Raw genomic sequence first — 17,368 nt, forward strand, 5'->3', positions numbered from 1 at the left:
TTTAACAAATGCATACTCCCTCCATCCCAAAATAAGTGTCTCAAGTTTAGTACAACTTTGTACTAAAGCTGGTATAAACTTGAGACACTTATTTTAGGACGGAGAGAGTATTAATTTGCTGCCGAGCATATTATTTAGCATGCAGAAGGGCATGAGAAGCAAACAACCAGGATAAAGAAAAAAAGACAACAAAGTGTGAGGCTTATTATGATTCATAAGCAAAGTCAGTAGTTTTTGCGCAATTGATTAGGACTTCAGGTAGAGAAAAAAATGCTTGGCGGATACCATCATCATTGTGTTCTTTTTTAGCTCTTGGATTGCTCCTACAGAATGTATCAAATTCAATCGCAACTTCATGGAAGGAAATAATTAACCATCCTTTGTTATTTTAAAGCTACTGAAAGAAACATGACAATAAAAGAACAAAGCTGCATATTCTTATCCAACATGGTTAGGAGGGATTAGCGCGAAGAAACAAGAGCTCCTCACCATCGAGCTTCTAGTTAGCAACGAGTAGCAGCACCACGTAGGTTGCTTCTCACCTCATCTTCCTGCTTGGTTTCATCCTCCTTCCACAACAACACCAATTAGAGAAAGTCCAAGGGACCAAAACTGAAAGATGAGTAGAATGAGGGAGATATCAATCGAGTGAACTACCTGGTGTACTTGTATACGTTGTAGCATCTTCCTGGCGTGCCTAGCTTATGCTCGTAACTTACTGATTTTGGCTCACTGTTGTCCGCAGCCGCACCACTAAGTCGCCAATTGCCCCCACTGTCTTTCCTAGATCCGAGGACAACAGGCAACACCAACGGGGATGTTGAGGCCGTGCAGCTGTGCCGAGGCTATCGCCCAGTGCCGCAACAGCACAGGGTGATGCTAGGCTATGGCTCCTGCATGCAGGCAGGGTGGATGATGGAAGGATGAACCCCTTGCGCACGGTCAAAGAGTTCAAACTTGCACTCCAAGATTGGTCCATATGTATAAGTTGTAAGTACGTGTACCAAATAATTGTGTATAAACAGAGAAGGGCTTCTAGATTACTGCAGGACAAATGGTTGCAAAGTAGAATCATATTTGGTAAACAATGCATGAACATCCAAGTCGTTCCCCTTTAGTTTTGGATGAGTGCTATACCAGCCAACAAGATGCTCCTTGGCTGCATCCCAAACAACTCATCAGTACACCGCAGAAATAAACCGCACACGGCAAGTCCAGCATACCTGATGAGAATTCTAAAACATCATGATTCTTATTGTCGAGGAACCAAATCCTCAGGTCCTTGTCATCCTCCTCAAATGGCACTGCAAGATCAAAGGACGCTGCAATTCACAAATTCAGCACACCTCCACCGTAAACAACTCTACAAATCTAATCACACAAGGGTTTCATGCCAGCAGGTCAAGCTGCAGCTACGGCCAGGGCGAGTTCCGTGAACCTTAGGCCCCGGCAGAGACGCGGAAACCCTAGCAGCCCAGAGACGGGGGATCGCTCGCTTACCATCATAGGAGTTGGTGATGTCGACGACGCCGCGGGAGGAGGTGTCGAGGAGCATGCCAATGACGCGCTTCTGGGTCTCGCAGGCCACGCAGTTCTAGTGGTCGACAATGCTGAGCAGCACCAGCGGGTGCACCACCACCTTCTCCAGCGTCCGCCACGAGAGCTTCACGATGTCCATCTCCCTCCCCCTCTCTCCTCGGTGCAGAACCCTAGCGGCGAATCTCCAACGTCCTACTGTTGTATGGCAGGATGAACCCTTGCGCGTGGTCGAAGGAGGAGGACGACGGGGTGGTTTGGGTTCGGGAGAGATGGCCTGGTGAAGGTGGGGGCGTGGGGGACGTGGGATTCCTAGTTTTGCTGGTTTGGACACCTTTTTTGTGTGATTTTTGTCTGCGGGAGTTGTACAAGGGGACGTGGATCTCGCACGAGGGTGAGGTTGGACCATCACGACGACTGCAGATCCTCCTTTAATAGTAGTAGAGATGACATGATGTAGAGGAATAAACTCAAGCAATATGATGTAAACCCCATTTTTTTATCCTCGATGGCAATAATCCAATACGTGCCTTGCTGCCCCTACTGTCACTGGGAAAGGACACCGCACGATTGAACCCAAAGCTAAGCACTTCTCCCATTGCAAGAAAAACCAATCTAGTTGGCCAAACTAAACCGATAGTTCGAAGAGAATTACAAAGATATCAAATCATGCATATAAGAATTCAGAGAAGATTCAAATAATATTCATAGATAAGCTGATCATAAATCCACAATTCATCGGATCTCGACAAACACACCGCAAAATAAGATTACATCAGATGGATCTCCAAGAACATCAAGGAGAACATGGTATTGAGAATCAAAGAGAGAGAAGAAGCCATCTAGCTACTAGCTATGGACCCATAGATCTGAGGTAAACTACTCACGCTCCATCGGAAGGGCAATAAGGTTGATGTAGAAGCCCTCCGTGATCGAATCCCCCTCCAATAGGATGCCAGAGAAGGCCCCTTGATGGGATCTCACGGGAACAGAAGGTTCCAGCGGTGGAAAAGTGTTTTCATGGATGCTTCTGGTGGTTTGGGGATATATGTGAATATATAGGACGAAGAAGTAGGTCGGTGGAGTCATGTGGGGCCTACAAGATAGGGGCCACGCCTTACCCCCTGGGCGCACCATCCCCCCTTGTCGCCGCCTCATGGCTCTTCTGACTTGAACTGTAAGTCTCCGGGGTGTCTTCTGGTCCAAGAAAAATAATCGTGAAAGTTTTATTCCGTTTGGACTCCGTTTATTATTCCTTTTATGTGGAGCTCAAAAACAAGGGGAAACGGAAATTGGCACTAGGCTCTAGGTTAATAGGTTAGTCCCAAAAATAATATAAAATAGCATAGTAATGAATATAAAACATCCAAAACAGATAATATAATAACATGGAACAATGAAAAATTATAGATAGATTGGAGATGTATCAAGCATCCCCAAGCTTAATTCCTGCTTGTCCTCGAGTAGGTAAATGATAAAAATAGAATTTTTGATGTGGAATGCTGCCTAACATATTTATCCATGTACTTTTTCTTTAGCCATATGAAGCACAAGTGTGAAAAAAGGATAGTAACATTGCCCCTTCTCTCTTTCCTCTCATTTTTTATTTTTGGGCCTTCTCTCTCTTTTTTTGGCCTCTTTATTTGTTCGGAGTCTCGTCCCGACTTGTGGGGGAATCATAGTCTCCATCATCCTTTCCTCGCATGGGACAATGCTCTAATAATGAAGATCATCACACTTTTATTTACTTAGAACTCAAGAATTACAACTCGATACTTAGAACAAAATATGACTCTATATGAATGCCTCCGGTGATGTACCGGGATGTGCAATGAATCAAGAGTCACATGTATGAAAGAATGATGAAAGGTGGCTTTGCCAAAAATACGATGTCAACTACATGATCAGGCAAAGAAATATGACAATGATGAAGCGTGTCATATTAAACAAAACGGTGGAAAGTTGCATGGCAATATATCTCGGAATGGCTATGGAAATGCCATAATAGGTAGGTATGGTGGCTGTTTTGAGGAAGGTATATGGTAGGTGTATGGTATTGGCGAAAGTTGCGTGGTACTAGAGAGGCTAGCAATGGTGGAAGGGTGAGAGTGCGTATAATCCATGGACTCAACATTAGTCATAAAGAACTCACATACTTATTGCAAAAATCTATTAGTCATCGAAACAAAGTACTACACGCATGATCCTAGGGGGATAGATTGGTAGGAAAATACCATCGCTCGTCCCCGACCGCCACTCATAAGGAAGACAATCAATAAATAAAATCATGCTCTGACTTCATCACATAATGGTTCACCATACATGCATGCTACGGGAATCACAAACTTTAACACAAGTATTTCTACAATCCACAATTACTCACTAGCATGACTCTAATGTTACCATCTTTATATCTCAAAACAATCATAAGGAATCAAACTTCTCGTAGTATTCAATGCACTTTATATGAAAGTTTTTATTATATCCCTCTTGGATGCCTATCATATTAGGACTAAATTTATAACCAAAGCAAATTACCACGCTGTTTAGAGACTCTCAAAATAATATAAGTGAAGCATGAGATTTCAACCATTTCTATAAAATAAAACCATCGTCGTGCTCTAAAAAGATATAAGTGAAGCACTAGAGCAAAATTTCCTAGCTCAAAAGATATAAGTGAAGCACATAGAGCATTCTAATAAATCACTATTCATGTGTGTCCCTCTCAAAAGGTGTGTACAACAAGGATGAGTGTGGTAAAATAAAAAGCAAAGACTCAAATCATACAAGACGCTCCAAGCAAAACACATATAATGTGGTGAATATAAATATAGCCTCAAGTAACTTTATCGATGGATTGAAGACGAAAGAGGGGATGCCTTCCAGAGCATCCCCAAGCTTCGGCTCTTGGTTTTCCTTGAATATTACCTTCGGGTGCCTTGGGCATACCCAAGCTTAGGCTCTTGCCACTCCTTATTCCATAGTCCATCAAATCCTTACCCAAAACATGAGAACTTCACAACACAAAACTCAACAGAAAATCTCATAAGCTACGTTAGTATAAGAAAATAAATCACCACTTTTGGTATTATTCAAAACTCATTCTTTATTTATATTGGTGTAATATCTAATATATTCCAACTTTTCCATGGTTCATACCCCTCGATACTACCCATAGCTTCATCAAAATAAGAAACAACATGTAGAAAACATAATCTATAAAAAAACAGAACAGTCTGTAGCAATTTGGAAACTTCGAATACTTATATAACTCCAACAGTTTTGACAAAATTAGGACAACCTGGGAAATTTGTGTATCTTGTGCAAAAAGAATCAAATCAAAAGCATGCTTCTATGAATTATGAAAATTATTTTCCTGGGCGCTAAATTTTTTGTTTTTCAGCAAGATCAAAACAACTATCACCGTATGCCATCCGAAAGGTCTTACTTGGCACAATGTAGCGACCACGATCCCAATGGACCGAAGTCTTTGTATTTCAGTGTCATCCCTGGATTGGTAATGCTGACACACATAGTACTCGAGGAATTATAACAGAGTTCAATCACACACTTATTACATCGAGTCCTCATAAAGAGTATGATTACAAAAATATCATGGCTGAAGGCCGTCTAAACTAATTAACTATGGAAGCTTCGAAGGTAAATGAGTCCATCAACTCCAACGGCATAGTAGAGTGCAAAACAACGACCTATCGCACCTTATTCGTCGTCTGAGTAGTCTACAACATGAGACATTGCAACCGTATAGGTTAGCACATTGAATGTGCTGGCAGAGTTACATTGTAAAGCAATGAATGCAAGAAGTATATCTACATGCAATATTTGGCTGGTGGAGGCTCTAAGTTTATGATTTTGCATAAAGCTAGTTTTTCCCTACAACAAAGGAATAAATTTATTTAACTACTCCCAAATTGTTCCAATATTTGAGAAGGTCCCCCAACTCAAAATCCCAATTAAACAGGTATCATCATTAAACCCAATTCAAATTAATTAAAGAGTGATGAGATCAACAATAATATCCAATTCCAGATACTCAAGATGTCCATAACCAGGGACACGGCTAGCCATGATTAATTTATACACTTTGCAGAGGTTGCACACTTTTCCCCACAAGACTCGACCGCATCCATGATCCGAAGATCGAGACAAAGTCTTTATGAAGCATTAACTCTCTACTTCGGGCAGACCGGTACACCTACTTTCCCTCCACATCTGCTAGTCCACCTCTTCGAGAGCTCATACAACTTACTCAACTATGCCAGAGCCCATAATGGCTTGTGGCTGCACACGGAGGTTTCTAGTCATGAAATATCATATGATCCCTTTGAGCCTGGGTGGCAAACCAAGGAAAAATCACACGGGTACCCCGGGATTTCCCTTAATGGACAACACTGGTTTCCCCAGGTGCCCCAACCAATCCACCCAGATGTGTATTAAAGTTACCACCTTAATGTTATCCAAGATTAATAACTCTCATAACTTCCATGTGAATCACGATCCAATCCCCGTCTATGAGCATGGCCAAGCAATAATAAAGCATAATGTATATTCCCGGGGTGATCAAAAGGTATTAGGTTCCTACCTCAAGTACTACAACCAAACCACATGTTCCCAATCCTACTCATGCAAATATTTGTGGGGCAATATTAATGCATAACAAAAACCGGGTATAGAAGAGTATGATCAAAGTGTAACTTGCCTTGCTGACGATCTGCAAACTCTAGAGATTCTTAGTAACAAGCTTCGCACTCCGGGTAATCTAGCGTAGACAAACAGTAGCATACATAAGCAATCACTCAAACGAAATAATGAGAAAACGAGAAAAGATCCAAATCAAACACGAAACAAGAAATTGGCTAAACTAAATAGAAACAAAACCTAACGGCATTATTATCATGTGGATTAGATCTTAACAGTAGGTACATGTGATTAGCTATGATTTGCAAAAAGAAACTATTAAAACGGAGAAACGGAACTCAAGATACGAACGAAACAAGATCGTTCACTAATCTGAACAAAACTCAATTTTTACAGTGTCAAAATCATGTTCAAGTTGGTTAACTGGAAAGAAGAGATCCTTACAAAGATTTAGACGCTGGTTTCATCTAATTTGGACTAATGAGCAATAAGTTACGCTAGTTTTAAGATCAGGGGCTAAATTGCGATAAAATTATTCGTGGATAGGTCCCTGGCTGAAAATAAAACTAAAAAGAAAAATCTACTGCGTGAATGTTCGTTAACAGAACTAAACGAACGAAAACCATTCGCTAACCGATCTAAACGAATGAACGTTCGTTAATTAGATTAACCTAAAAATAAACCGGTCTAAACTACCGAACCAACTAAACCGAAAAAAGGGAACAAAAACCGAACGGTTTTATAACGTTAGCCAGGGTTGACCGACGGCGGCCAGATCAGATCAGCGCGGCGGCTCCTGCGGTGGCGAGGCGAGGCCAGGTGCAGCGCGGCGGGGTGGAGGCGGGGCTGCGAGCGGCGGCGGTGACTTGGGGAAGATAAGGGGGCGCGACGGAGGTATTTAAAGGCCTAGGGGGGTTCCCTGACTTGGAGGCCAAGTCGGATGGCAGCGGCGGCTCGGACTCCAGAGGCGGCGGCCTGCTGGGCCGGCTGGGCTTCGGCCCAGTTCGCCCGAAACATTTTTTTTAAATGATTTCACCATAGATAAAAATCCTAATAAAATATAAAAAAATTCTAAAAATTCCAGAAATAATTTTCACCGTCCAAACCTAATATTTAGCACAAGATGAACATATTCTCGACTAAAATGCAATTTTTAGAAATGCAAGTTTTCTCTAATTCAAATAAGATACAAATAAAATAATAATTTGATTTTAAAATTCTCTCTCCAATATTTCGCTTCTGTTGAAGAAGTCATATTATCTTCTCTCATTTATTTTTATTATTGGAAATAATTGGAGAGAAAAATAATAAAATCAAATTGATCCTCTTTTTTTTCAAATTTGAACATAAATTCAAATATGAAAATTTGTGAAACCTCCAACTCTCTCCTTGGGTCCTTGAGTTGCTTAAGATTTCTAGGATCACAACCAAAATGCAAATAAAACATGATATGCATATGATGATCTATGTATAACATCCAAATTGAAAATTAGGATGTTACACACAAACACTAACTAAAACACAAAGCCGCATCTAGCCAGAGCTAGATGAATTATTCAAAGCAAACCAGGAGAAAAAATCAAAAACAAAAACAAAATTGGGTTGCCTCTCAACAAGAGATATTGTTTAACGCCCTTAGCTAGGCATAAAAACACAAAATAGATCTAGGTGTTGTCATAGTAATGATAAGGCAAATCTTGAAAACTCATCTCATACTCCCTTCGTTCAGTAGAAAATTTTCTTTGTGGTAAGCAAAAATAATCATAAGGGCTAAATTTAATGGGATAAGGATCCCCACGATCAAGCTCGGGAGGAATTTGTTCCTCCTTCGGCCCCTCATATTGTATGACCAACTCATCATTGTAACTGTTCTTTTGGAAAAAAGTCATGAGCTTGTGTCCAAGAGAGAAACCCAATCCATTGTTTTGTATAGCAAAATTGTCATTAAGTTCAAAAAATTTATCAACTAAAACATTGGTAGGGACCCTTTTTCTCAAATTTTCATTATAAGCAACATGAACGAGAGATTGCAAACGCATTATCTCTTCTTGGTTAAAGAGGATCCCCTCTATGGGAGGACAACCACCATCTACCTTGTAATGCGCAAAAATTTCACTAGCTTCTTTCATAATAAATCTAAACTCATGGGCTAGAAATATAGTGGCGGTGCACTTAACAGAAGAATGCTCAATATTAGAAAACTCTAGAAAAATCCTTTGTATGCATGGATGCATATGAATAAATTGTCTTTCAAGTTCAAATATAAGAAAAGATATAGCATCCGCAAGACTATTAGTTTTATGGAGAATAGATCCACCTAACGTGGGTAGCGCACCGACACAAGAAATCTTGAATAACCCATTTTCTAATAATATTGCCGCTACCTATGCGAATTTTTTAGTGTGCAAGATAGTAGATTCTTCATGTTAAATTCTCAGCGCAATCGAAGTTACGGACCTCCGGGAATATAAGAAATGGTTTTCGGCCAGAAAACAGGAACGCGAAACAGAAGAGAATAGAGGGATAGATCCAATCTTGGAGGGGCTCACGTCCCTCCGCCACCATGGAGGCCATGGACCAGAGGGGGAACTCTCCTCCCATCTGGAGGAGAGTCCAAGGAAGAAGAAAAAGGAGGGGGCTCTGTCCCCCTCTCTCCCGGTGGCGCTGGAGTGCCGCTAGGGCAAGGATCTTGACGGCGATCTACATCAACAGTCTTGCTACCGTCAACAGCAACTTTCTCCCCCTCTATACAACGGGGTAATACCCGTTCTCTCCGCTGTAATCTCTACTTAAACATGGTGATCAACACTATATAGTATTTCCCAATGATATGTGGTTATCCTATGATGTTTGAGTAGACCTATTTTGTCCTATGGGCTAATTAATGATCGTGGTTGGTTTGAGTGTATATTTTATTATGGTACTGTCCTACGGTGCCCTCCATCTCGTGCAAATGCGAGGGGTCCCCGTTGTAGGGTGTTGCAATACGTTCATAATTTGCTTATTGTCAGTTGCCGGAGTGACAGAAGCCTGAATACGGATAAGTGGGTTATTGTGTATGGGAGTAAAGAGGACTTGATACTTAATGCTATGGTTGGGTTTTATGACCTTAATGATCTTTAATAGTTGCAAATGCTTGCTAGAGTTCCAATCATAAGTGCATATGATCCAAGTAGAGAAAGTATATTAGCTCATGGCTCTCCCTCATGTAAAATTGCAAGAATGATTGCCGGTCTAGTTATCGATTGCCTAGGGACAAATGAATTTCTTGTTGACAGAAGCTATCTACTTTTATTGTCTCGCAATTTATTCATAGTTTTATTCTCGCAAAGTACTCGTAGTTTTATTGTTGCAAAATAGTTTCGTACTTGTTTTAGGTAAATCAAACTTCAAGTGTTTGTAGAGTTGTATCGGTGGTCGATAGAACTTGAGAGAATATTTGTTCTACCTTTAGCTCCTCGTTGGGTTTGACACTCTTATTTATCAAAGAAGGCTACAAATGACCCCCTATACTTGTGGGTTATCAAGACCTTTTTCTGGCACCATTGCTGGGGAGCAATAGCGTGGGGTGAATTTTCTCGTGTGTGTTTGTTTGCTTTATCACTAAGTAGTTTTTATTTCCTGTTCTAAGCTGTTCTCTATCTTTAATTGTGGATATGGAACACAAAACACCAAACAAAATTAGTGGTACTTGCTACTCATGGAGATGGGGAACCTCCTAAAACCCTCGATGCTCGTTATGTGAAAAATATTATGCTCTACTTTGATAATCCTAAGAAAACCCCATTCCACTTGATAATGGGAGTAACGTTGGATCAACGTGAATAATTTAGGGATTATCGCTTGACTCAAAAAAGAAAACTGCTATGGGATCAAATTCATATGTTGCATTGGTATGCTCAGGATTTATGCTCTAGATATGATTATACTTGTTGCTCTAGGATGAAGGCTCCACACCTTCCCTTTTCATGTGAATTTAGCGATAATGAAACCTTGGTTTCTTATGCTAATGGTAGATATGATTATTATGATGTGGAACAAACAGAAGAATTTGTTGCTTTTAAGGGTGCTTATGGAATTGAATCTTTGTTTGAAAAGTGTGAAGATTTTGATGATTCAGTTTATGGACCTAAAATTTTTGCTATACTTAAATATTGCTATGAGAATTATAAATACAATTTCAATATTGATGCATTTATTGAGAAAGTCTTCATTGTCCAAGAAGAGACTAATATTTGTCTATGGAAGAAGGATTTGCTGAAACTATGAGCTCATTGGATGAAAAAGATGATAAGGAAAGCGAAGAACAAAAGGAGGAAGAGCAGATTGATCACTTGTGCCCACCTTCTAATGAGAGTAACTCTTCAACTCATACATTTTTAGTTTCCCTTCGTTCTTACCGAAGGATGAATGCTATGATAATTGCTATGGTCCCGTTGATTCGTTTGAAATATCCATTTTTGATGAACTTGATGCTTTTATGCTTATGGCCATGATGCCAATATGAATTATGCTTATGGAGATGAACTTTCTATTGTTCCTTATGTTAGACATGAAATTGATGCTATTGCACCTAGACATGATAGTCCTATTATCTTTTTGAATTCTTCAAACTACACTATATCAGAGAAGTTTGCACTTATTAAGGATTACATTGATCGGTTGCCTTTTACCATTGCACGTGATGATTTTTATGGATATAATATACATGTGCTTGCTGCTCCTACTTGCAATTATTATGAGAGAGGAACTACATCTCCGCCTCTCTATGTTTCCAACACGATAGAATTGCAAGAAATTACTTATACTATGCATTGGCCTTTACTTGATGTGCATGAATTGTTCTTGTATGACATGCCGATGCATAGGAAGAGAGTTATACTTCGTCATTGCATGATATATGTTGCTTTGTGCTCACTACTAAATTATAAATCATTGTTAATTAAAATTTGCATTGATATACCTTGGGATCTGGGTGGATCCATTGCTTGAGCACTTTATGCCTAGCTTAATGGCTTTAAAGAAAGCACTGCCAGGGAGACAACCCAGAAGTTTTAGAGAGACATTTATGTCTGTTGAGTTCTTTTATAAACTTTAAAAACAAAAAATATAGAGGGTAACTTAAAAACCTTTTTCTAAAAGAGAAGCGATTGAAAGGTGATGCATTGGAGAAGTGAGGGTCGGCCTTAAACACTTGTGTTCATGCTCATGGAAACAATGTAAATTTTTCATGGAAGTTTCTCACAAAAATAATTATCCCCTTGTACAAATCCACTGTATTATAAAAATAATGTGCCAAGATTTGCCTTTAGGATGATTGGATTGCTTGTTGGTATGTGCGGTGCGAAAATAGAAACTTTGGTTGTAGTGCACGATTTTACATTTTTTTACTAGAGCGTCAAAACTTTCTGAAACTTTTTGCACAATATTGCTATACAATTTTTTTCATTTTTTCCTAATTTTTCAGAATTTTTGGAGTCCATAAGTATGGTTCGAGGTTAGATTACTACAAAATGTCCTGTTTAAGACATATTTTGTTTTTGATGTATTGTTTTGCTTGTTTTGATGAAACTATCAATTCTATCGGTGGTATAAGCCATGGAAAAGTTATAATACAGTAGCTATAATGCAAAAATTATGAATTTGTTTGCAACAGTACTTAAAGTAGTGATTTTCTTTATTATACTAACGAATCTTACCGAGCTTCTGTTAAGTTTTGTGTGAATGAAGTGTTCAAAGATCGAGGAGGTCTCGATATGAGGAGAAGGAGGAGAGGAAAGAGTTCAAGCTTGGGGATGTCCAAGGCACCCCAAGTAAATATCCAAGGAGACTCAAGCGTCTGAGCTAGGGGATGCCCCGGAAGGCATCCCATCTTTCTTCAACAAGTATCGGTATGTCTCCATTTTCGTTTCGTTCATATGATATGTGTAAATCTTGGAGCATCTTTTGTTTAGATTTCACTTTTCTTTTATGCACCATGATGGTATGATATAGTCCATGGTTTATTTATAGAATTCCATTGCACTTCACTTGTATCTTTTGAGTATGGCTTTATAGAATTCTTCATGTGCTTAACTTATATCATTTGAAGTTTCGATTGCCTTTTTCTCTTCACATAGAAAACTATTGTTTGTAGAATGCTCTTTTTCTTCAATTATTTATTAGAGCATGGTATTTTATAAAAATAATTAAACTCTCTTGCTTCACTTATATCTATTTAGAGAGTTAACAGGAATTGGTCATTTGCATGGTTAGTCATAAAATCCTACATAAAACTTGTGAATCACTGAATATGATGTGTTTGATTCCTTGCAATAGTTTTGCGATATAGAGATGATAATATGTGGGAGGTACTAGTAAAAGTTTGTGGTTAGTAAGAATATTGGTGTTAAGGTTTGTGATTCCCGAAGCATGCACATATGGTCTCTCGTTATGCTATGAAGTTGGAGCATGATTTATTATTGATTTACTTCCTTATGAGTGGCGGTCGGGGACGAGCGATGGTATTTTCCTACCAATCTATTCCCCTATGGGCATGCGTAGTAGTACTTTGCTTCGAGGACTAATAAACTTTTACAATAAGTATATGAGTTCTTTATGACTAATGTGAGTCCATAGATCATACACACTATTACCTTTCCGCAATTTGTTAGCCTCTACGGTACTGTGCATTGCCCTTTCTCACCTCGAGATGTGCTGCAAACTTTGCAGGTCCATCCAAACCCCGTGATATATATGATACGCTCTATCACACATAAGCCTTGTTATATCTTCCTCAAAACAACCACCATACCTACCTATTATGGCCTTTCCATAGCCATTCCGAGATATATTGCCATGCTACTTCCACCGCTTCCGTTTTGATGACTTGAACATTCATTGTCATATTGCTTTGCATGACCGTAAGATAGCTAGCAGGATATTTCCATGGCTTGTCCATTTTTTGATATCGTTGTTACGCTAGATCATTGCACATCCTGGTACACTGCGAGAGGCATTCATATAGTCATACTTTGTTCTAGGTATCGAGTTGTAATTTTTATTTCTTTGAGTTGTAAGTAAATAGAAGTGCGATGATCGTCATTATTCATTATTAGAGCATTGCCCCGGTAAGGAAAGGATGATGGAGACTACGATTCCCCCACAAGTCAGGATGAGACTCCAGACAAGGATAGAAAAAAGAAAAAGATAAAGATAAAAAAAAGAAAAGAAAAAAAAAGACAAAGAGAGAAGGGGCATGCTAATTCCACACTTGTGCTTCAAAGTAGCACCATGTTTTTCATATAGAGTCTCTTATATTGTCACTTTCATATACTAGTGGAAATTTTTCATTATAGAGTTAGATTGCACACCCACTTAGTTTTCATGTGGAGCTTTCATAAACTTATAGCTCTTAATGCATTCGTTGCATGGCAATCCCTACTCCTTGCATTGATATCGATTGATGGGCATCTCCATAGCCCGTTGGTTAGCCGCGTCGATGTGAGATTTCCTTACTTTTTTGTCTTCTCTATATTTACCCCTATCATCATACTCTGTTCTACCCATAGTGCTATATCCATGGCTTGCACTCATGTATTTCTTGAGGGTTGAAATAGCTGAAGCGCATTAAAAAGTATGAAACAATTGCTCGGCTTGTCATCGGGGTTGTGCATGATAAATACTTTGTGTTAAGAAGACAGAGCATGACAAGACTATATGATTTTGTAGGGATAGCTTTCTTTAGCGTTGATATTTTTAAACATATGATTGTTTGTTGGGATGCCTGAGTATTGATGTCTTTATGTAAAATTATAGACTGTTGCTTTGAATCATTCATGTCTTAATATTCATGCCATGATTAGACATATGATCAAGATTATGCTAGGTAGCATTCCACATCAAAAATTATCATTTTTATAATTTACCTACTCGAGGACGAGCATGAATTAAGCTTGGGGATGCTGATACGTCTCCATCGTATCTATAATTATTTATTGTTTCATGCCAATATGATACAACTTTCACATACTTTTGGCAGCATTTTATATGATTTATTGGACTAACCTATTGATCCAGTGCCGAGTGCCAGTTCCTGTTTGTTGCATGTTTATTGTTTCGCGGAATATCCATATCAAACAAAGTCCAAATGCGATAAAAATTTATGGAGAATTATTTTGGAATATGTGATTTTTGGGACTTGGAATCAACACAAACGGGGGCCCACAGCCCCCAAGATACACCAGGGCACGCCCCAGGGTCCAGGTGCACGGTGGTGGGTTGTGCTCACCTCGTCCACCGGTTGGATCTCTACTTCGGGCGCAAGGAAGCCTATATGCGGAAAAAACTCGTGTTAAAATCTCAGCACAATCGGAGTTACGGATCACTGGGAATATAAGAAATGGTTTTTGGCCAGAAAACAGGAACCTGAAACAGAAGAGAACAGAGGGATAGATCCAATCTCGGAGGAGCTCCCACCCCTCCGCCTCCATGGAGCCCATGGACCAGAGGGGGAACTCACCTCCCATCTAGGGGGGAGGCCAAGGAAGAAGAAGAAGAAGGAGGAGGGCTCTCTCCTCCTCTCTCCCGATGGCGTCGGAGTGCCGCCGGGCAAGGATTATGACGGCGATCTACATCAACAATCTTGCTACCGTCAACACCAACTTTCTCACCCTCTACGCAGTGGTGTAATGATACGTCTCCAATGTATCTATAATTTTTGATTGTTCCATGCTCTTATATTACCTGTTTTGGATGTTTATGGTCTTTACTTTACACATTTATATCATTTTTGGGACTAACCTACTAACCGGAGGCCCGGCCCGTATTGTTGTATTTTTGCCCATTTCGGTGTTTCGAAGAAACGGAATATCAAACGGAGTCCAAACGGAATGAAACCTTCGGGAGCGTGATTTTTGGAACGAACATGATCCATAGGACTTAAAGTGCAAGTCAAGAAGCAGTCGAGGCGGCCACGAGGGTGGAGGGCGCACCCACCCCTACTGGGCGCGCCCCCCTATCTCTTGGGCCCCTTGGGTGGCCACCGACCTACTTCTTCCTCCTATATATACCCACGTACCCCGAGAACATCAAAGGCGACCATGAAAAACTATTTCCACCACCATAACCTTCTGTATCTGAGAGATCCCATCTTGGAGCCTTCGCCGATGCTCCACCGGAGGGGGAATCGACCACGGAGGGCTTCTACATCAACACCATAGCCCCTCCGATGAGTTGTGAGTAGTTTACCACAGACCTTCGGGCCCATAGTTTTTTTTTGAAGCTTAAACAGTAGGAAAGGCTCCTACTACGAATATATTAAGGTATCACATAGGTCTTACAAGCTGGAGAGGGGGGTCGAGGAGTTACAACAGCACTACATGTTACAAGTGTATGTTAGATGGGGGTTAAGGAACGAAAAATAGACGCTAGTCTACAGTGGCAATGAAGTCAGCAATCGGGTGCTTCTTGTGCTCAGGCAACCTATGTACAATGTTTGAGAAATCTGCCACAAATTTGGCTTTCCAGGATGAGATGGAGGGGGTCACCTTTCTAAAGTAGTTATTATTTCGTTCCTTCCAGAGACTCCACGCGGCCACCAGGAAAATGTCCATAACCATCTTCTGCGGATGCCTAGACTTGAGGTTGGTCATCACTCCCACTGTCGGCCAACTGATATTAAGAATATCCCAGCATCGCTTGCTGAATTCGCAACGGAAGAAGAGATGTTCTAAAGTTTCTTCCACATGGGTCCCACAGAGAAGGCAGTCCAAGTTAGTCCCGATGTTATAATGCCTTCTTTTAAACATATTGCGTGTGTTAAGGCGATCGACCAGGAGGAACCATCCAAACTCCTTGATCTTAGGTACACATTTAGCTTCCACAGCCAACGAAAGGCAGCATGGGTGGTGACCTCACGAAAGAAGAACATGTAATAGTCTGAAGTTTTGAACATCGCAGCCCCCCACGTGCAAACCCAGACATCATTACCCTCAGAAAGAGCGATGGAACTGACATCTTCTTGGAGCGATCGGAGCTCTGCATGGGCCTGTACCGAGAGAGGAATGTGAAACGCCTCCCTCACATCAAGAGTCGTGAGCATTGTACGGACCGATACATCCTCCATGGTGGTAAAAGAGAACATGTGCGGGAAGGTTTCTTCGATGATCTGATGATTCTAGTCATCCTTCCAAAATAGGGTCGTCCGACCGTCGTTGACCAGAACTTTGGTGACCCCACGATAAATTGGCATGAGTTTGATCAACTCGCACCACCAGAAAGACCCACAAGGGGCCGAAGCATGCGGGATCACACCCGAGTAGTAGGTGTCGCAGACCAGTTTCACCCACGGTATATCTAGCTGGTTGTAGAACTTGTGAAGCATTTTGAGCAACATGGCCTCATTTTGAACGTGAAGATTCAGCACCCCCAAACCTTCCTTCTTCTTTGGGCGACAGACCATATCCCAGGCAGCCAGTGGGTTAGATTTATCACCAGAGTCGGTTTTGTTTTTCCAGAGCCCATGTTTCTGAATCTTATCAATTTGCTCGATGATTTTAGGTGGAAGGCGGAGAACTCCCATGGGATAAATTGCCAGTGAAGTAACTAGAGAGTTCATGAGAGCCAATTTTCCAGCATACGACATGAGAGACATGGCCGCCGTGATTCTGCTTTCTGCTTTGCATACCCAAGGTGTCAGATCCAGCACCGAAGGTTTGGTGGTTCCCAGAGGGAGGCCGAGGTACGTGAATGTCATGTCAGCCATGACACAGCCAAAGATAGCAGCCAAGTCCGTGCACTTGTCTTGCGGATTATTGATGGCAATCAGAGTAGACTTGTGAAAGTTGATGTGCAGGCCAACCGAGGCAGCATAGTCAGTAAGAATCTTCTTCATGGTTGCTGCTTGAGCGATACAAGCTGGCATGACAATAATGGTGTCGTCAGCGTATTGTATCACGGGGAAATCGGCCGCACTGGTGGAAGGGATGGGCAGTTGCAAGCGGTTACCATGCAGGGCCTCATTGATAGCTGTTTGAAGTAGATCCGCCGCTAGAACAAAGATGAGAGGGGAAAGAGGATCCCCCTGCCTCACCCCACATTTGCACCAAAAATGCTTCCTAGGCACTCCGTTGAGCAACACAGAAGATTTTCCCGAAGATGAAAGGCTCATGATCCAGGACAACCATTTGTCGTT

At 40.9% G+C, this 17,368-nt stretch overlaps 1 pseudogene; it reads right to left on the reverse strand.

The window, feature by feature from the left end:
• Positions 1-1,040: 1,040 nt before the first annotated feature.
• Positions 1,041-1,678, reverse strand: LOC123158010 (26S proteasome non-ATPase regulatory subunit 7 homolog B-like; annotated as a pseudogene).
• Positions 1,679-17,368: the final 15,690 nt, after the last annotated feature.

The sequence above is a fragment of the Triticum aestivum genome, chromosome 7B (genome assembly GCF_018294505.1).
Source record: "Triticum aestivum cultivar Chinese Spring chromosome 7B, IWGSC CS RefSeq v2.1, whole genome shotgun sequence".
NCBI classification, from domain to species: Eukaryota; Viridiplantae; Streptophyta; class Magnoliopsida; order Poales; family Poaceae; genus Triticum; species Triticum aestivum.